Here is a 22758-nt window from a genome sequence, read left to right as displayed (position 1 = left end):
ACTTTATCCAGCAAGGCTGACATTCAAAACAGAAGAGATAAAGAACTTCCAGAACAAACAGAAACTAAAGGAATTTCTGATCACTAAACCAACCCTGCAAGAAATACTAAAGGGGATCCTTTAAGTGAAGAAAGAGTCCAAAAGTAACACAGGCCAGGAAAAAAAAAAAAGACAAAAGCCCAAAAAGAGTGACTTCACAGGTAATACAATGGCACTAAATTCCTATCTTCCATTAGTTACCTGAATGTAAATGGGCTAAATGCCCCAATCAAAAGACACAGGATATCAGAAGGGATTGAAAAAACAAGACCCATTGATGTGCTGTCTGCAAGAGACTCATTTTAGAACCAAAGACACCCCAGATTGAAAGTAAGGGGGTGGAGAACCATTTATCATACTAATGAACCATCAAAAGAAAGCTGGGGTAGCAATTCTTATATCAGACAAATTAGATTTATTAATTTATTACCAAAAACTGTAATAAGAGATGAAGAAGTATACTGTATCATAATTAAAGGGTCTATCCAACAAGATCTAGCAACTGTAAATATTTGAGCCCCTAACTTGGGAGCAGCCAGTTACATAAACTAATTAATAAAAAAATTAAAGAAACACATTGATAATAATACAATAATAGTAGGGGACTTTAATACCCCACTCACTGCAATGGACAAATGATCTTAGCAGAAGATCAACAAGGAAACAAGGGCTTTGAATGATACACTAGACCAGATGGACATCATAGTATATTCAGAACATTTCATCCTAAAGCAACAGAATACACATTCTTCTCAAGTGCACATGGAACATTCTCCAGAATAGATCACATACTGGGTCACAAATCAGGTCTCAACCAGTACTAAATGACTGGATTATTCCCTGCATATTTTCAGACAACAATGCTTTAAAACTTGAGCTCAGGGGCACTTGGGAGATTCAGTTGGGTAAGTGGCTGCCTTTGCCTCAGGCCATGATCCTGGAGTCCTGGGATTGAGTCCCTCATTGGGCTCCCTGCTTGGTGGGGAGTCTGCTTCTCCCCTTCCTCTCTTACCCTCTGCCACACCGCTTTGTGCTTTCTCTAATTAAAAAAAAAAAAAAAACAAAACCAGACTCAATTACAAGAGAAAATTTGGAAGGAACACAAACACATGGAGGATAAAGAGCATCCTACTGAAAAATGAATGGATCAACCAGGAAATTAAAGAAGAGTTCAAAAAATTCATGGAAACAAAAGAAAATGAAAACACAATTGTTCAAAATCTTTGGGATGCAACAAAGGTGGTCCTAAGAGGGAAGTATATAGCAATACAAGCCTTTCTCAAGAAATAAGAAAGGTCTCAAATATACAAACTGAACTTATACCTAAAGGAGCTGAAGAAAGAATAGCAAATAAAGCCTAAACCCAGCAGGAGAAGAGAAATAATAAAGATTAGAGCAGAAATCAATGAAATAGAAACAAAAAGAACAGTAGAACGATAAACAAAACTAGGAACAGGTTCTTTGAAAGTATTAGTAAAATTGATAAACACCTGTCAAGACTTATCAAAAAGAGAAATGACCCACATAAATAAAATCATAAATGAAAAAGGAGAGATCACAATCAACACTGAAAAAATACAATTATATGATCATATTATGAGCAACAATATGCCAACAAATTAGGCAATCTAGAAGAAATGGATGCATACCAAGAAACATAAATTACCAAAACTGAAACAAGAAGAAACAGAAAACCTGAACATACCCATAATTAGCAAGCAAATTGAAGCAGTAATCAAAAATCTCCAACAAACAAGAGTCCAGGGCCAAATGAGTTTCCCAGGGGACTTCACCAAACATTTAAAAAAGAATTAATACCTATTCTTCAGAAGCTGTTTCAAAAAAGTACAAATGGAAGGAAAACATCCAAACTAATTTTATGAGATCAGCATTACCTTGATCCCAAAATCAAACAAGGACCCCACCAAAAAGGAGAATTATAGACCAATATCCCTAATGAACATGGATGTAAAAATTCTCATCAAGATACTAGCCAATGGGATCCAACAGTACATTAAAAGGATTATTTGCACAACAAAGTGGGATTTATTCCTGGGCTGCAAGGGTAGTTCAACATCTGCAAATCAATCAGTGTGATATAGCACATTAATAAAAGAAATAACAAGAACCATATGATCCTCTCAACAGATACAGAAAAAGCATTTGACAAAGTATAGCATCCCTTCTTAATGAAAACTCTCCACAGTGTAGGGACAGAGGGAATATACCTAAATATCATAAAAGCCATATATGAAAAGCTCCCAGCAAATGTCGTTCTCAATTGGGAAAAACTAAGAGCTTTTCCCCTAAGGTCGGGAACACAGCAGAGGTGTCCACTATCACTGTTGTTATTCAACATAGCACTAGAAGTCCTAGCCTCAACAATCAGACAACAACAAAAAAATAAATAAATAAAAGGCATCCAGATGGGTAAAGAAGAAATCATACCCTCACTCTTTGCAGATGACATGAAACTCTATGTGGAAAACCCAAAAGACTCCATTCCAAAATTGCTAGAAGTCATACAGGAATTCAGCAAAGTGGTAGGATATAAAAGCAATGCACAGAAATCAGTTGCATTCTTCTACACTAACAATGAGACAGAAGAAAGAGAAATTAAGAAATCAGTCCCATTTACAATTGTATCAAAAACTAAGATACCTAGGAATAAATCCAACCAAAAAAGCAAAGAATCCGTTCTCTGAGAACTATAAACACTCATGAAAGAAATGGAGGAAGACACAAATGGAAAAATGTTCCATGTCATGGACTGGAGGAACAAATACTGTTAAAATGTCTATGCTACTCAGAACAAACTACACATTCAATGCAATCCCTATCAGAACACCATAACATTTTTATAGAGCTGGAACAAATAATCCCAAAATTTGTATGGTACCAGAAAAGACCCCCAAATAGCCAAAGGAATGCTGAAAAAGAAAACCAAAGACGATGGCATCACAATTCCAGACTTCAAGCTCTATTACAAAGCTATAATCATCAAGACAGTATGGTACTGACACAAAACAGACACAAAGATCAATGGAACAGAACAGAGAACCCAGAAATGGACCTTCAGCTCTATGGTCAACTAACCTTCAACAAAGCAGGAAAGAATACCCAATGGAAAAAAGACAGTCTCTTCAACAAATGGTATACGGAAAATTGGACAGCCACATGCAGAAAAATGAAACTGGACCATTTTCTTACACCACACACAAACATAGACTCAAAATGGATGAAAGACCTCAATGTGAGACCGGAATCCATCAAAATTCTGGAGGAGAACACAGGCAGGAACTACTTCAATCTCAGCCACAGCAACTTTTTACTAGACACGTCTCCAAAGGCAAGGGGGAAAAAAGCAAAAATGAACTACTGGGCCTTCATCAAGATAAAAAGCCTTTGCACAACAAAGGAAACAGTCAACAAAACCAAAAGACAACCTACAGAATGGGAGAAGATATCTGCAAATGTTTTATCAGATAAAGGACTTGTATCCAAAATCTATAAATAATTTACCAAACTCAATACCCAAAAAAGAAATAATCCAGTCAAGAAATGGGCAGAAGATATGAATAGACATTTCTCCAAAGACATACAAATGGTCAACAGATACATGAAAATGCTCAGCATCACCTGGCATCAGGGAAATGCAAAACCACAATGAAATACCACCTCATTCAGTCAGAAAATTAACAAGTAAGGAAACAACAAATGTTGGCGAGGATGCAGAGAAAGGGGAACCCTCTTACACCGCTGGTGGGAATGTAAGCTGGTATAGCCATTCTGGAAAGCAGTATGGAAGTTCCTCAAAAAGTTTTAAACAGCTACCCTATGACCTGGCAATTGCACCACTAGATATTTACCCAAAGGATACAAACGTAGTGATCCGAAGGGGCATGTGCACCCCAATGTTTATAGCAGCAATGTCCACAATAGCCAAACTATGGAAAGAGGCCAAATGTCTATCAACAGATGAATAAAGAATATGTGCTATATATATACAGTGGAATATTAATTAGCCATCAAAAAATGCAATCTTACTGTTTGCAACAACACAGATGAAACTAGAGGGTATTTTATTGCTAAGAAATAAGTCACTCAGAGAAAGATAATTACCATTTCGTTTCACTCATATGTGGAATTTAAGAAACAAAAGAGGATCATGGGGGAAGGGAGGGAAATATAAAATAAGACAAAATCAGTGGGGTGCCTGGGTGGCTCAGTGGGTTAAAGCCTCTGCCTTCGGCTCAGGTCATGATCCCAGGGTCCTGGGATCGATCCCCAAGTCGGGCTCTCTGCTCAGTGGGGAGCCTGCATCTGCCTCACTCTCTGCCTGCCTCTCTGCCTACATGTGATCTCTGTCAAATAAATAAATTAATTAAAAAAAAAATAAGACAAAATCAGAGAGGGAGACAGACAATAAGAGACTCAACTATAGGAAAAAGACTGAGGGTTGCTGAAGGGGAGAGAGTTGGGAGGATGGGTATCTGGGTGAGGGGTATTAAGGAGGGCACATGATGTAATGACCACTGGGTGAAGTGACAGGATACAAAATTAACATACAAAAATTAGTAGCATTTTTATACACTAATAACGAGTGATTAGAAAGAGACATAAAGAAAACCACATTTATAATTGCAACAAAAAGAATAAAATGTCGGGGCACCTGAGTGGCTCAGTCGTTAAGCCTCTGCCTTCCGCTCACGTCATGATCCCAGGGTTCTGCGATTGAGCCCCACATCAGGCTCCCTACTCATTGGGAAGCCTGCTTCTCCTTCTCCCACTCCCTCTGCTTGTGTTCTCTCTCTCATTGTCTCTCTCTCTGTCAAATAATAAAATCTTAAAAAAAAAAAAAAAGAATAAAATGTCACTTTTATTCTTGCCTCTGCTCTCTGCTGATGTGTTATGTTGGGGGTTCCAGAATGGTTAAGTGGTTCAGGATACACAGCCTCTTGAGCACCAGGCTGGGAAGGTCTGAGGATCCCTTGACCTAAATATGTGGAGGGCAGCAGCCTGGCCTAGGCCACATTGTTAATGGAACACTAAGAGATCCCCAACAGGTCCCAGTCTGAGATCCCATGCCAGGATAGGAGGAGATTGATTTTAATGCATCTTAGTTTACTGGTCATCAACTGTATGCCAAGGAGTTTATAATATAAGCAGAGATTTCTTCCGTGTGAAAGAGAGGCCTCACTGTATAACTGCATGTATGCCTGCCCTATCGCAGCATGAAATCAGTCAACATTCAAGTAAAGTGCATTTAAGGTTTTAGATCTTGATAACTGTTTCAAGTTGTAAAACTTTGCAAATATCAAATGAATATCATCAACTATGCAGGTGAAAGATGTATGCTTAAAACACAGACTCCTGCTAAATGAATGCTTTCTGGGCACACGAAAGCTGACTGGAGGATGTTCCTGGTAAAAAATTTGAAAACTTGATCTTCACAAGAGCTTCTTGGATCATTTAAAATTTCCAGAAGTCTGAGGGGTACTAAAACTATTGTTTTTGGACAGTCCATAAATATACATTTAAAACAGTGGGACTACTGAAAAAATATTTCAGTAAGCTTCTTGGAAAAAAAGAAAGAATAAAATACTTAGAAATAAATTTCACCAAGGAGGTAAAAGATGTGTAAAAGAAACTAAAGACAACATAAACAAACAAAAGATGGTCTGTGCTCATGGACTGGAAGAATAAGTGTTGTTAAAATCTCCATACTACCTGAAGCAATCTGCAGACTTGATGCAGTCCTCATCAAAATACCAATGGCATTTTTCAGACAAAGAATGAACAAGTCTAAAATTTGTATAAAACAACAACAAAAAGCCACCTTCAAATAGCTAAAGCAATCTTTTTTTTTTTTTTAAGATTTTATTTATTTATTTATTTTGACACAGAGAGAGCGAGCGAGCGAGAGCAAGAGAGGGAACACAATCAGGGGGAGTGGGAGAGGGAGAAGCAGGCTTCCCATCAAGCAGGGAGCCCGATGCAGGGCTCAATCCCAGGACCCTGGGATTATGACGTGGGCTGAAGGCAGATGCTTATCAACTGAGCCCCCCAAGAGCCCTAAAGCAATCTTGAGAAAGAAAAAGCTGGAGGTATTATGCTCCCTGATTTCAAACTACACCACAAAGATATAGTAATCAAAACAGTATGAAACGGCCACAAAAACACAATAAAATCAATGGAATAGAGAGCCCAGAAGTAAACTCATGCATATATGGTCAATTTACAATGGAAGCACCAAAAATATACAATGGCTAAAGGATATTCTCTTCAATAAATGGTGCTGGAAAAACTGGGCAGCCACATACAAAAGAATGAAATGAACTAGGTCCTTATCTGACACCATACACAAAAATAAATTCAAAATGGACTGAAGACTTGAATGCAAGATCTGAGACCATAAAACTCCTAGAAGGAAATATGGGTAGTAAGCTATCTCACATCAGTTTCAGCAATATTTTTTCAACCAATCTCCTTGGCAAGGGCAAGAAAAACGAAAATACACAAATGAGATTATATCCAATCAAAAAGCTTTTGCACAGCAAAGGAAACCATCAACAAAATGAAAAGGTAACTAGAGAATGGGAGAAGATATTTGCAAATCATACATCTGATAAGGAGTCAATACTAAAAATACATAAAGAACTTATAAAATTTAATATCAAAGAACCAAACAACCTGAATAAAAAATGGGCAGAGGACTTGAATAGCCATTTTTCCAGAGAAGACATACAAATGCCCAAAAGGGACACGAAAAGATGCTCAACACCATTAATCATCAGGGAAATGCAAATCAAAACCACAATGATATATCACTTCATACCAATCAGATTGGGTATTATCAAAAAAGACAAAAATTACAAGTGTTGATGAGGATGTGAAAAAAAGTACATCATGAGAAGGTAAACTGATGTAGCTACAATGGACAACAGTATGGAAGTTCCTCAAAAAATTTAAAATAGAACATACCACCCAGTAATTCCACTTCTTTGTATTTATGCGAAGAAAACATAAACAGCAGTTTGAAGAGATATATACACCTCCATGTTCACTGTAACATTTTCATAATAGCCAAGAATATGGAAGCAAAGTGCCCATCAACAGATAAATGGATAAACATGTGGTGTATATATATACAATGGAGTATCATTCAGCCATAAAGAAGAATAAAATCTTACCACCTGAGACAACATAATAAACCTAGAGGTATAATGCTAAGTGATATAAGTCAGACACAGAAAAACAAATACTGTATGATTTCATATGTATATAATCTAAAAAGCAAAATAAACAAAAGAGAAATGGATTCAAATACAGGAAACAAACTGTTAATTATAAGAGGAGGCCTTGGTGGGGTAGGGGTGGGCAAAATAGGTAAAGGGGGTTACGATGTACAAATTTCCAGCTACAAAATAAATAAGTCATGGGGTTATAAAGTACAATTTAGGGAATATAATCAATAATATTGTAATAACTTTGTAATGTGACAGATATAATCAGCTGTATTGTCATCTGATTCATTTCAGGAATCATTTCACAATGTATAAAAATATCAAATCACTGTGATGTACTCCCAAAACTAATAGGATATTATGTCATTTACATATCAATTAAACAAATAAATATGAGTTAGACCATGTCTCTCCCCTCCTTAAAAATATTCAGGGGCAGGGCACCTGGGTGGCTCAGTCATTAAGCATCTACCTTCAGCTCAGGTCATAATCCCAGGGTCCTGGGATTTAGCACCGCATTGGTCTCCCTGTTCGGTGGGAAGCCTGCTTTGCCCATTCCCTCTGCTTGTGTTCCCTCTCTCGCTGTCTCTTTCTGTCAAATAAATAAATAAATAAAATTTTTTTAGAAAAAAATTTTTTTCAGTGGCTTCCCACTGTACTGCCAGGCTCTTCATAACTAGATCCTGATCACCGACTTAATCTCATTTGCTATCACTATTCCACTTCCTTCCTCAACTTTAGCTACACTGGCCTCCCTTCAGTTCCTTAACTACACCAAGCTCTTTACTGCCTCTCAGAACTTTTACATCTGCCACACTTTTAGTCTCAAAGGCTCTTCCCCAGGGTTTCTCTGGCCAACTCTCATCCTTCAGTTTTTAATTTTCTTGCTACTTCTGTTTAAAGCAGTTTCTTACCCCCTGACACTTTCTGGCATTGATCTACTGATTTCTTTTGTAACATCTTTCACTTAATTCATTTAATTCTTGAGGACAGGAATCTCATTTGCTTGGCTCACTGCTATATCACCAGTACCCAGCAGAGAGTCTGGCACACTGTAAGTGCTCTATAAATACCTGTTAAATAAATGAACTATATCACCCATCATCTTCTCAATTCTACTTTTTACTTGATTTCCCAGGAAACCATACTTCCTGGTGTTCTACCTATTACCCTGACTTGTTCTTTCTTTCTGCTTTGTTGGCTCCCAGTATTCCTCCTACCTCATAAGGAAAATGATCCCCAAAGGTTTTCAACATGCCTGATAATGAATCCATCCACTTAAATGGCGTCAACCCCCAGACCTATTACTCCGACCCTACCCTTTCTGCTTTGTAGTAGACCAACTTTCCAACCCTAAAGGATACCTCTCCTAGGATATATATCACAGTCATGACTCCCAATATCTCATCTCTCCAGAAACTTGCAGTTCTGCCCATACTACTACATTCTTCCAGTCTTACCAACTAGAAACAGTGGGATATATAGGTAGGAGTATAGACCTCAGGGCTCACCAGACCTGGATCAAATCCCAGCTTTATAAGCTATTAGATGGTCACTTAACCATTCTGAGCCACAGTTTTTCATCACTAAAATGGTAACGATAATGTTCAGGATTGTTGTGAGAATTAGAAATAGTAAATAAAAATTAACCTGCACAGTATCTGACATATAGTAGGCTATTTACCAGCCACAAGTCTTAGAATTATTTTTATTTTTTTTAAAGATTTGAGAGAGAGAGAAAAATGAGAGAGAGAGCACTAGTGGGAGGAGCAGAGGGAGAGAGAATCTCAAGGAGACTCTGCACTCAGCATGGAGCCTAACATGGTGCTCAATCTCATGACCCTGTGATCACAACCTAAGCTGAAACTGAATCAGATGCTTAAACAACTGTGCCACTCAGGCACCTCTTAGAGTTATTTTTATTCCTCCAACTGCTTATGTCCACATCTGACCTCATGCCAAACTATATCCATTCCTTCTTATAATAATAATTATGGTAGTATTATTTATAATAGCAATAATAATTTATAATAATGTTTGCATTTATCTCTACTGCCTGCACTCTAGTATAGGACCATAAGAAACCACAGTCCCTAATTTCCACGCTCCATTAACTTATCCTGTTTCACTCTAACTGAATATTTTTTATTTCACCTAATAGTGCTTCAGCTTGAATAATTTCAATTGACCTTTGAATTCACCAAACCATTCTTCTGTTATGTATAGTCTATCATTCATTTCATTCAATAAATTCTTTTTTAAAAGATTTTATTTATTTGAGAGAGAGAGCACGAGTGGGGTGAGGGGTAGAGGAAGACAGAGAAGCAGACTCCCCACAGAGCAGGGAGCCCAACACAAGGCTCAATTTCAGGACCCCAGGATCATAACCTGAGCTGAAGGCAGATGCTTAGCTGACTGAGCCACCCAGGAACCCCTACAGATTTGATTCTAATTGACTATTTCCTCTCTTAATCAAGGGCCATATTTACTTGTTTCTTTGCAATCTTAGAATTTCTTATTATGTGGTAAAATATATAGCACATAAAGTTTGCCAACTAAATCATTTTTAAGTGTACCACTCAGCAGCATTAATTATATTTACAATGTTGTACAACCATCACCACTATGTATTTCCAAATCTTTTTCATGACCCTGAACAGAAATTCTTTATCAAGCAGTCACTCTCTCCTTCCCTCTCCTCCCAGTCCCTGGTAACCTCTAATTTACTTTCTGTCTCCATCAATTTGCCTATTCTAGATATTCATCTAAGTAGAATCATACAGTATCTGGCTTATGTTACTTAGCATAATGTTTCAAGGTTCATCTACATAATAGCATGTCTCAGAACTTCATTCCTTTTTATGGCTGAACAATATTCCACTGTATGTATATACATTCATTTTGTTCATTCATTCATTTGTTGATGAACACTTAGGTTGTTTCCATCTTTTCAGATACTGAGGTATTAGTTAATATTGGCCTAGTTTAACTTTTTCCATTCTTTTTCTAGCAAACATTCTACATCCATGTGTTTCAGGTACCTCTCACAAATATTTGAGAATGAGATTTTTTTTTTTAAGATTTTATTTATTTATTTATTTGACAGAGAGAAATCACAAGTAGACGGAGAGGCAGGCAGAGAGAGAGAGAGGGAAGCAGGCTCCCTGCTGAGCAGAGAGCCCGATGTGGGACTCAATCCCAGGACCCTGAGATCATGACCTGGGCCGAAGGCAGCGGCTTAACCCACTGAGCCACCCAGGTGCCCCGAGATTTCACTTTTTAAATAATATTCCAATATAATAATCTTTGCCTCTAAACTAGTGTTTGGTCTGCTTTTGCTTATTGTGATACATTAAGATTTACTTATAACAATCTTAATCTGTGTTATGTTTGTCAATGCTCCTCACCGCTATCCTGTCTTGTTAGTTATCAAGGTTTTTTCTTCTTTTTAAACCCCTCCACCAATCTGTAAGTTATACATTCAAATTTATCTTCTTTAGAGGTTACTCTTAAAATGTAACATGCATCCCTGACTTAAGTCAAAAGCTTACCATATCTCTAATATTTCCTCCCTCTTCTCAATTAATTAAAGATCTTCTTCACCGGGGCGCCTGGGTGGCTCAGTGGGTTAAGCCGCTGCCTTCGGCTCAGGTCATGATCTCAGGGTCCTGGGATCGAGCCCCACATCGGGTTCTCTGCTTAGCAGGGAGCCTGCTTCCCCCTCTCTCTCTGCCTGCCTCTCTGCCTACTTGTGATCTATCGAATAAATAAAATCTTTAAAAAAAAAAAAAAAAGATCTTCTTCACCTATGCTGATCTACCTCCTCAGTTCTTCATCATCACTTGCTAACATTTTATTGTTTTTTGCCTTTACTATTATTAGAATTCACACGTGTTTAGATTCACTCATATATTTACTGGTTTCCTTACTCAAAATTCCATTCCTTTTTGCATCATTCCTTCCCTCTGGTTTTCTTTTTCCTTAGGTAGTTCTTCTCAGTGACAGACTGTTGGTGGTGAACTGTTTTATGTGAAAACACTTTATTTTACCTAAATCATGGCGATGATCTAGCTGGATATACAATTCTTGGCTCACAATTCTTTTCCACCAAAAGTGAAGAATTCTCTGGATTTCATCACTGTTGCTGGGAAGTGAAATGTCAATCTAATGGATGTACCTTAAAATCTGACCTTTCATTCTGGTTGTATTTAAGATCCTTTCATCTATGGAGTTCTGTATGTATCTACATATACAATGGGGGCAATAGGGGTTGGGACACTCAGCATTCATTAAACATTGATTCTTAAGATTTATGTCTTTCATTAATGTAGAAAATTCTCTGCCATCATCTCTTTGAATTTTGGCTATCCCTCATTCTCTCCTTGAACTCCTATTAAATGACTAGATACAAGTTAGACTTTTTCATTCATTCTCCATGTCCTTAAGTCTCTCTTCTAAAACTTTTCTTTGTCCTTTGTGCTACCTTCTGGAAACTTTCTCAGATCTATCCAGTTTAGGAGTCAGGAAATTTTTTAGGTAAAGAGCCACAAACTAAATATATTAGACTTTGGGAGCCACATACAGTCTATGTAGAGAGAATATTTTCTTTTGTTAGGATGCCTGGATGGCTTGGTCAGTTAAGCGTCTGCCTTTGGCTCAAGCCATGTCTCTATAAAGTCCTGGATTTGAGTCCTATATCAGGCTCTTGCTCAGAAGGAGCCTGCTTCTCCCTCCACCTACAGCTCTCCCTGGTTGTGTGCTCACGTGCTCTCTCTGACAAAATCTTTTAAAAAAAAAAAAAAAAAGAGTATTTTCTTTTGTCTCCCTTTTTTAAAAAAAACAATCCTCTAAAAATGAAAACACCATTCTTACATGCAGGCTTTACAGAAACAAGCCAAAACTCAGATTCACCCAATAAGCCATAGTTCGTCAAATCCAGATCTAGTTCATTAATTCTCTCTTCTGTATGTAAGCAGCTGTTTATCCTACCCACTGGATTTTTTTTTTCCTACCCCCTGGGTTTTAATTTCAATGACTATTTTATGTTTCCAGAAGTTCTACTGGCTTCTTTGTTTTCTAATATGCCATTGTTTATGATTGCAGCTATTCTTTCTCACATTTCCTGTACCTTTCCTTCATGTGTTTAGTTTGTTCTATCTGCTAATTCTTGCTTAAAGACAAATAATGGATTGTTTCCTCACATGCTGTATAATTCTATATTGAGTTCATTTTTGGTAGTGCTTTATTCTAGGAAACACACATGTTCTGGGTTGAGGATATGTGCCTCTAGATGTCTGTTTTCCAGACATCTCTGTCATATTAACAGGCTTAAACCACTTTCTTAATATCACTTATCAATCTGGAGATTCTACCAGATCCCACCGGTATTGAAAATTTGAACATAATAACCATATGAAGGAAAGTCATGGTCTTGAGCTCTCAGCAGATATTCCCTTCCCCAGTGAATCCAGGATTCAGGCTAACAGAAACATCTCTGTGCTCACAGGCAGATATATTTTTTTTCAGTTTTTTTTTTTTCTTTTCAGCGTAACATAATTCATTGTTTATGCACCACACCCAGTGCTCCATGCAATACATGCCCTCTATAATACCCACCACCTGGCTCCCCAACCTCCCAACCCCGGCCCCTTCAAAACCCTCAGATTGTTTGCAGAGTCCATAGTCTCTCATGGTTCATCTCCCCTTCCAATGTCCCTCAACTTAATCTACCTACTCCTTCAGTGAATGTTCAGCCCTTTGAATATCTACAGTCTTATGTGGTGTCTCAATTCTAACACTCACAGGCCTAAGGGTTTTTCTCTTATCTCTATGAAAACTAAAATGCAAGTTACCAAGATTAGCAAACAAACACTCTAAGGGGGCTGTAAAATCAATCTGCACACCATATGCTTTTCCAATTCCAACACTCCCTGCTCCCACCATACTTTTACTTTTTTTTTTTTTTTTTATCTTGAGAGCAAAATATGCATTTTGTAGCAGTGGGGATTTCTATTTATCTAGCCTGCTATTTTGCCAAAACCAGAAACCTCTTCCAGTCTTTTCTCTAAGCATGAATAGACATGCTTCCAAAAACATACAAAATGTTTCAAATCGTGACTCTTTTAAGCATTGTCCCAATACAAAGAATGAGCTGGCTCAAGCTGTGCTCTTTTCCAATCTTCATCTCTCCTCCCCAAAAACCATGCCAAAAGACACTTGGATTGGTATTCTTTGTCTTTTCCATTTATGCACTAATTTTTTTTTAAAGATTTATTTGTTTTTTTGACAGACAGAGATCACATGTAGGCAAAGAGGCAAGCAGAGAGAGGGGGGAGGCAGGCTCCCTGCTGAGCAGAGAGCCTGATTCTGGGCTCGATCCCAGGACCCTGCGATCATTATGCAAGCCAAAGGCAGAGGCTTCAACCCAATGAGCCACCCAGGTGCCCCTATGCACTAATTTTGGGGGGCCATTTTTAAAGACTTACCTCTTTCATAAAGGTTTCTCCAACTACACTAGATTATTCAACTCTCTAAACACATACTCTATTCAGTATCAGAGAATTAAGAACTTAATCACTGGTTTTATTTAAGTAATTTATTTCTCACCAGCTGGATTAAATCTCTTTATAGAAAGAAACTATTTTTCTCACCACTTCTGAAATCCCCTCTACTAAACTCTACAAAGTTCAGGTACCTGATCACTGCTCAATAAATGGATGATACTAGCTCTAAGTCATAATTTATATATTCACTCTCCTTCAAGTTTAAGATTTACAGCCTAGATAGTCTTGGTCCAAGGAAAATAAAATATTGTAAAATAAGGGAATTTCACAGCCAGGAGGAGGCTTGAAGTCCACCTGGACTTGTTCAGGAGTCCACACATTTTCATAATTTAGGAATGTTACATAATTTCCTCCTTAAAGTGATGTTGAAAATCCCTACCTACCTCCAGAGGATTCAATAACATTCATGAAAAATATTTGTGGGACACAGCTAAAACAGTGGTGAAAAGAAAATGTATGCACGGAGAGCCTACATTAGAAAAGAGGAAAAGTCTCAAATCAATAACCTAGGCTCCTACCTCAAGAACCTAGAAAAAGAACAAAATAAACACAAAGCAGAAGAAAAGAAATAAAGAGCAAAAATCAATAAAAACCAAAAATGAAATATCAATAGAACAAAGAGGTTTGTCAAGAGTTTTGACAAACTTTCAAGACTGACAAAAAAAGGGGGGGGGCACTTGGATGGTTCAGTTGGTTAAGCATCTGCCTTCAGCTCAGGTCATGATCACAGGGGCCTGTTATCAAGTGCCACATTGGGCTCCCTGCTCAGTAGGGAGTCTGCTTTTCCCTCTGCCCCTCCCCTCTGCTCCTGCTCTCTCTCACTCTCAAATAAATAAAATCTTTAAAAAAAAAAAAAAACTAAGAAAAAAAAGACACAGATTACCAGTGTCAAGAACGAAATAGGGAATATCAGTACAGTGCCTATAGACATCAAAAATGTAATAAGGAAAGAATGAAAAAACTCTACACACATAAATTTGACTTAGATGAAATGGAACAATTCCTTAAAAAACACAAACTACCACAACTTACCCAATATTAAATAATTAATTTTATAATTATTAAATAAATTAACTTTATAATTCTAAAACTCCCCAAAGAGTAATCTCTAGCCCCAGATAACACAATCTCTACCACAGGGAACACTTTCTAGTTCATTTTATAAACCTAGCATTTCCCTAATACCAAAACCAGACAAAAACAGTGCCAAAAAAAGGAAGCTACAAATAGCTCTCATGAATATAGGCACAAAACTACTTAATAAAACATTAGTAAACAAAATTCATAATATATTTTAAAAAACTAAATTGTGTTGCATTTAAGTAGGGAAGTATTATTTTCATATAGCTAATCTTACCCAGAATAATGAAAATCTTCTCCATTTATTCACACCTTCCTTGATTTCTCCTATCAAAATGTTCTGCCATTCACAAACACACGCTGTCTCATACTAGTTAATTTTTATTTTATGTTTTTAAATCATCTGTTCTCTTGGTTCTTCACCCCAAAAGCTTTTTCTCTGACTCCTTCACAACTTTTTTTTTTAAATCTTATTTATTTATTTGGCAGAGATATACAGAGAGAGCCCAAGTAGAGCAGCAAGCAGAGGGAGAGGGAGAAGCAGGCTCTCCGCTGAGCTTGGAAGCCCAATGTGGAGCTCAATCCCAGGACCCTGGGATCATGACCCGAGCCTAAGGCAGCTGCTTAACCAACTGAGCCACCCACGTGCACCTCCTTCACCACTTTTAAAGACAGTGGTTCTTCACCAGTTCCTCCTTTGTCCTCCTCTTTCAGTCTTCACTTACTAGACCTAGCCAATTAGCTTCAATTAGCTCTCCTAACTGGATAACTGGATGACTCAAATTTACCTCTCTAAACTTGACCTCCTCCTGATATCTCTTTCACATGGTCAGCAACAGAGACATCCGTACCTTAATGTTCCAATGGCAGTAAGAGTACATCTATGATTACAAGGAGGGTACAGTACCAAGTTTCTTCTCCCAGCAAAGAGAGAGAGAAAAAAATTCTAACTACTTTGTACATAGAGATTTACCATGCAGATCATGGCTGATGCCCTACTTTCTACTATTTCCCTCCTCAAAAAATTCTGCTGGTAACTGCAAAGTAGAATTCTTCATCTGTTAGCCACTCACTCCAAGGCTTGAAACAAACTATGTTCCTGGAAAGCAGAAGTGGTAAATAACTCAATTCAAACGTCCAAGAGATAGGGTGCCTGGGTGGCCCAGTCAGTTAAGCATCCATCTCTTAATCACAACTCAGGTCATGATCTCAGGGTCCTGGAATCAGGCTCCACACTCAGCAGGAGTCGGCTTGAGGATTCTCTCCCTCTGGCCCTTCCCCTGCTCATGCTCTCTCTCTCTCTCTAAAATAAATATCTTTTAAAAACAAAACAACAACAACAACAAAAGAAATCAAAGTCCAAAAGGTAAGCTGAGAAGTTGGGGTTCAGTTCTAATTTAGAATTCTGCATGCATTTGTATTCCCCCTCTTATCTTCTCATGACTGTAATTCAATATACCAATGCCCTCTATGACTGCTTTTTCTTTGCAGTGGCCTTCTAGCATTCCTTACCACAACTGCCAAACTATCAGCTGGAACATTACCTGTAATCAGGACTCGGCTTTCAAGAGTTTGATGATACAAAACTATCCTACCAACTACTGACTGGACTTTTCTTCTTTTAAAACCAAACACTCTGATACTGAAACTCCTTGTCATGGACCTGGGATATCTCTGCTTATTCAGGTCTTCTTTTATGACTTTCAATAAACTTGTATAATTTTCTTCATGCCAGAAAAAAATCAGCAAAACTAAACTAAAACACTCAATGAAAGATTAAAAAAAAAAAAAAAAAAAAAAAAGCAGGAGGAGGAAAGAAGGGAATGGCGGGTTCCATTTGGGCTGCCATCATAGATCATATCTGAAAAGTATGGGGCAAGAAACAGAAAAATTCAACACTTTCCAGATTTTCTCACATGAGGAAACCAAAGCACAGAGGTTAGGTAATTTGCCTAAGATCACCCATACTAAATAAAACTTGGCTTCAAATCAAACTCTTAGACCTGCTTTGATGTGAGGGTTGATTTTAGAGTTGCCCACACTCTTAATCCCTTAACCATTACGATGAACTGCCTGTGATATTAACTCAAGGAACACACATAAGGAACATGCATATTATACATAAATTATTTTAAAATTATCCATATTCTATTGCTTCACTGTAATCGTGGATAATAATTATAATTATAACACAGTAATACTAATTCAGAACATAGAGCTAACACTACATTCATATTTAAAATATTTAACTGCTCTATCCCAGAAACTAATAATACACTGTATGATAACTAAATTGAATTTAAATAAAAATTTTTTTAAAAAGGAAAAAGGTATGTATCTGCTTTAAAAAAAAAAAAACAGAGAGAGACAATAATATACTCAGAAGAAAATATCTTTGCCAGTGTACCTATGATTTACCTGTGTATCTGGTGCACTATTTTTTTTTCATGTAAGACAAACTGGCCCATCAACGAAGCAGGATTTCATTACAACCCAGGTGCAGGTTCTACAGATTTGTTTGTACGTTGTTGCTGTAACTGCCACAAGCCCTTCAAATAAGGTAAACATAATTCTGTACAGGAAATCACTTCAGCAAGGTTGCTGAAAGCAGTATTTCAGAGGTTTGTTTTGTTTTTAAATACTAACAACCCAAAAGAACATCATTTCCTGATTTCCTACCAAACACAGGCATGACAAATAGCCTGTTACAGCAAGGTAGCACCTAGTTCAAAAATCAGGAAGTATGTTAATAATTAGTAAAACAATTCTCCAATACTAGCACTACTGTTAAGAGTCTGACTACTCTCCTCTCTCTCTCTCTGCCTGACTCTCCGCCGACTTGTGATCTGTCAAATAAATAAATAAAATCTTAAAAAAAAAAAAAGAGTCTGACTACTCTCTTTTATTGTTCAAAATAATAAAAGGCACTTTTCAGAGAAGCTAACTATAGATAAAAAATGACTGGTAAGAACTGCAAGTAGGCACTTCACAAGGTAAAGGAGATAGTGGCCATGTGTTGTTTTTTTTATTTAAATTCCAGTTAACATATAGTGGAACATTAGTTTCATGTGTGCAACATAGTGTTTCAACACTTGCATACAACACCCAGTAACTCATCACACCAAGTGCACTCCTTAATCCCCATCTCCTATTTCACCCCCACCCACCTCTCCTCTGGGAACCATCAGTTTGTTCTCTACACTTGAGAATCTGTTTCTCAGTTTGCCTCTCTTTTTTTTTCCGCTTTACTTGCTCTGTTTCTTAAATTCCATATGTGAGTGAAATCATATGCATCATATTTCTTTTTCTCTAACTTAGTTCACTTAGCGTAATACTCTCTTGCTCCATTCATGTCACTACAAAATGGCAAGATTTCATTCTTTTTTATTGCTAAGCAATATTCCATTGTGTGTACACACACACACACACACACCCCTCATCTTTTTTATCCATTCATCAGTTGATGGGACACTTGGCTGACACCTGGGTTTATAATTTGGCTATTACAGGTAATGCTGCTACCTGTAAACACTGGCATGCATGCACCCCTTTGAATTAGTGTTTCTGTATTTTTTGGGTAAATACCTAGTAGTGCAATTGCTGGACTGTAGGGCAGTTCTATTTTTAATTTTTTTCAGGAACCTCCATACTGTTTTCCAGAGTGGCTATACCAGCTTGCATTCCCACCAACACTACAAGAGGGTTCCTCTTTCTACATCCTTGCCAACATCTGTTGTTTCCAGTGTTAATTTTAGCCATTCTGACAGGTGTGAGGTGATTATCGTATTGTAGTCTTGATTTGTATTTCCCTGATGATGAGTGATGTTGGGCATCTTTTCATGTGTGTTAGCCAACTGTATGTCTTCTTTGGAAAAATATGAATTCATGTTTTCTGCCCATTTCTTAACTGGATTGATTTTTAGGTGTTGAGTTTGGTAAGTTCTTTATAGATTTTGGATACTAACCCTGTATTAGATATGTCAAATATCTTCTCCCGTTCCACAGGTTGCCTTTTAGTTTTGTTGATTGTTTCTTTTGCTGTGCAGAAGCTTTTTATTTTGATGTAGTCTCAATAGCTTATTTTTTCTTTTGTTTCCCTTGCCTCAGGAGAAAGATCTAGAAAAATGTTGCTAAAGCTGTCAAAGAGGTTATAGCTTGTGTTCTCCTCTAGGATTTTTTTTGGATTTCAGGTCTCACATTTAGGTCTTTAAGCCACTTTGAGGGTTTTTTGTGTTTGGTGTAAGCCAGTGGTCCAGTTTCACTCTTTTGCATGTAGCTGTCCATTTTTCCAACACCATTTTTTCAAAGAGACTATATTTTTCCCACTGAATATTCTTTTTGCTCTGTTGAAGATTAATTCACCACACAGTTGTGGATTCATTTCTGAGTTTTCTATTCTGCTCTATTTCTATTCTATTCTGTTCCATTGATCTGTGTCCAGTTTGTGCCAGTACCATAGTGTTTTCTTCACTACAGCTTTGTAATATATATTGAAGTCCAGAATTATGATGCCTCCAGCTTTGCTTTTCTTTTTCAAGGTTGCTTTGGCTACTCAGGGTCTTTTGTGGTTCCATTCAAATTTTAGGATTATTTGTTCTAGCTCTGTGAAAAATGCTGATGGTAGTCTGATAAGGACTGCATTAAATGTGCAGATTGCTTTGGGCAAAATAGACATTAAGCAATATTTGTTTTTCTAATCCATAAGCATGGAATATTTTCCCATTTCTTTGTGTCCGTCTTCAATTTCTTTTATCAGTGTTTTATAGTTTCCCGAGTATAGGTCTTTCACCTCTTTGGTTAGGTTTATTCCTAGGTATCTTATTGGTTTTGATGCAACTGTGTATGGGACTGATTCCTTAATTTCTCTTTTTGCTACTTCATTATTGATGTATAGAAATGAAACACATTTCTGTACATTGATCTTGTATCCTGCGACTTTACTGAATGCATTATCAGTTCTAGCAGGCTTTTGGGACGTGTGTTTTCACAATACAACAACCACAATAGCTTATTTACTGGACAAACCTAATTTGGATATAAAAGAAGGGAAACAGAAAGTTGTCACCAATTAAAAACCAAAATGAGGTAAGAAAAACTGACTGTACTCTGATCTACTGAGTTGAGAGTTAAGATAAAGATCCAGAGAACACCATCGGTAAGCCACCCTTATTACAGAGCTTTTAGAAAGAGAAAAACATGGGGAGGGTCTGTATGGTGAGTGCTGTGAAATGTGTAAACTTGGCGATTCACACACCCGTACCCCTGGGGATAAAAATATATTATATGTTTATAAATATAAATAAATAAATAAATAAATAAATAAGAAAGAGAAAAACAGGTATTCTTTGGACTCAAGAGCAGATTTCTAAGGCCAAAGATGTTCCACAAATACCACTCACAGACAAATCAAGGTATTAACAAGTAAACAAAGATTCTTGATTAACCCAGGTCACCTGTTTAGTCTGTGATAAACCTGAAACCTGAAGTCTCAATACCTTGGTAAGTCTTCAATTGAAAATTATCCCATTTCCTATTATCTATTTCCCTTACCACCAGTTTGATAACATCCCACATACCAAAAACATATTGTCTCACCAGTCACTTTTAACTAAGGTTACAAACCAGATTCACGACTCACTCAAGAATTTCTTTCAAATGACAGACCCAGGCTCAGTCTACATTAACTGAATCAGAACTTCAAAGCATGGGGCCCAGGTTCCCATGCTTTGACAGAACTCCCAAGTGATTTTAACACAGGGTACTCAACTCTAACTCAAAACCACTGGACTAACAAAGAATTAATGACAACCTCTATCCTGATCAATGACATCTGACTCAATGTAATTATAGATAACTAAGGAAGACAAACAACACCACACCTTATTCATGTAAGAGTTCAACAGATTACATCATACACCTTTGGAAGACATAGACAGTATGGCAGACTTTCATTTGTTATAAATTATATTTATTTATATTTACAGCATACTCTAGATAACATACTTTATACATATTATCTCATTTCATCCTCACATCAACCATCTGGGGTTGGGGATTGTTATTTATCCTTTACAGATAAAGAAGTGGGAATCATTGAGGTTAGGCAACTTGTTCAAGGCCATACAGAAAGCAAGTTGAGGAGCCCAGGTACAAACCCAGGTCTATCTGACCTATAGCCTACTTACTACTCACATGTTTACTCTTTATTTACTCAACATTCATTTTGCCTTCATTCATTTAAAAATAAGCATGTACTAGTTTTATAAAGAAAAATATTATCTTGCTGCAGTCCCTTCAAAGTACACCACACTAGATTTTTCAATAAATAATGTAACAATCAGCTTTTTGGAAAAAATAAAGTCAGATTCCTGCATGACAAACCAAATCCAAAAATAAATCCCAATGGATTCTAGAGGTAATTGTAGTAAGTGAAACCATAAAAAGAACAAAAAGAAAACATGTAGTATCATCTCAAAGTTAAGTACAGCCACTTCTATAAGAAATCAAAGAAAAACAATCTGTAGAAGTTCCACAGATGTGACTACATACAAATCAAAGGCTTCTATGTATTTTTAAAAAAGGTTTAGATTCACTAAAAAGACTGGGAGAAGCATCTGCAACATGACTTCACTTTAAGAGAAGTAAAAGCAATACAACAGTGATTAAAGGAAATAAACAGGAAATTACAACGCATACTTCATTTTATTTTGCTTCATTTAATTGCACTTCACATGTACTATGTTTTTACAAGGGGAAGGTTTGCTGCAACCCGAGTCGATCAAGTCTATCTGCCATTTTTCCAACATTTGCTCACTTCATGTGTCTATGTCACATTTGGTAATTCTCAAAATTATTTCAAACATTTTCATCATTATTTTATTTGTTAAGATGATCTGTGATCAGTTGATGTTACTACTGTAATTACTCTGGGGCACCAACAAACTGTGTCCAGCCAGAACGGCAAAATTAATAGACAAATGTGTGTGTATTCTGACTCCTCCACCTATGCTGTTCCCGTCTTTCCCTCTCCTCAGGCTTCCCTATTCCAAGATACAACAATACTGAAAATACGCCAGTTAATAACCCTGTGATGGCCCATAAGTGTTCAAGTGATAGGGAGAGTCACACATCTTTCACTTTAAATCAAAACCCAGGAATGATTAGCTTAGTAAGGAAGGCATACTGAAAGCCAAGGAAGGCATGCTGAAAGTTGAGACAGGCCAAAAGCAAGGTTCCCTGTGCCAAACAAAACAAGCTGTAAATGCAAAGGAAGAATTCTTAAAGGAAATTAAAAATCTTCACACAAATAATAAGAAAACAAAATAGCCTTATTGCTGATACAGATGGAGCAAGTGGTGTGGATGGAAGTTCAAACCAGCCATGTAACATTCTGTTAAACCAAAGCCTAATCCGGAGCAAGGTCCTACCAGTCTTCAACCAAAGCCTAATCCAGAGCAAGGCCCTAACAGTCTACAATTCTGTGAAGGCTGAGAGAGGCAAGGAAGCAGAGAAGAAAAGTCTGAAACTAGCAGAGGCCGGTTCGGGAGGTTTAGAGAAATAAGCCATCCCTATAACATCAAAGTGCAAGGTAAAACAACAAGTGCTGCTGTAGAAGCCGCAGCAAGTTATCCAGAAGATCTACCTCAGATAATTAATGAAGATGGCTAAGCTAAACAACAGATTATTAACGTAGATGAAATAGCGGCCTATTGAAATATGTCACCTAGGCCTTCCATAACTAGAGAAGTCAATGCCTGCCTTCAAAGCTTCAAAGGACAGACTATCTTGTTAGAAGCCAATGCAGCTAGGCTGAAGCCAATGCTCAATGA

General features: G+C 37.3%; 1 protein-coding gene across 10 annotated transcripts in view; it reads right to left on the bottom strand.

Annotated features, from left to right (window-relative positions):
- EXTL3 (exostosin like glycosyltransferase 3) overlaps positions 1-22758 on the bottom strand; it is a 142558-nt gene that overhangs the window by 52374 nt on the left and 67426 nt on the right. Inside the window, exon 1 of one of the 10 annotated variants that reach the window (XM_082726874.1) lies at positions 7759-7878. The exons of the other annotated variants lie outside the window; for them this stretch is intronic. The gene's annotated coding sequence lies outside the window, so the exon portion shown is untranslated. Of the gene's footprint in view, positions 1-7758; positions 7879-22758 lie in introns of those variants that run through there. 10 annotated transcript variants of the gene reach the window in all.

Source organism: Mustela nivalis (assembly GCF_964662115.1).
Source record: "Mustela nivalis genome assembly, chromosome: 4".
Classification (NCBI taxonomy): Eukaryota; Metazoa; Chordata; class Mammalia; order Carnivora; family Mustelidae; genus Mustela; species Mustela nivalis.
The sequence above is the reverse complement of the archived record's forward strand: the minus strand, read 5'-3'. Positions and strand labels throughout refer to the sequence as shown.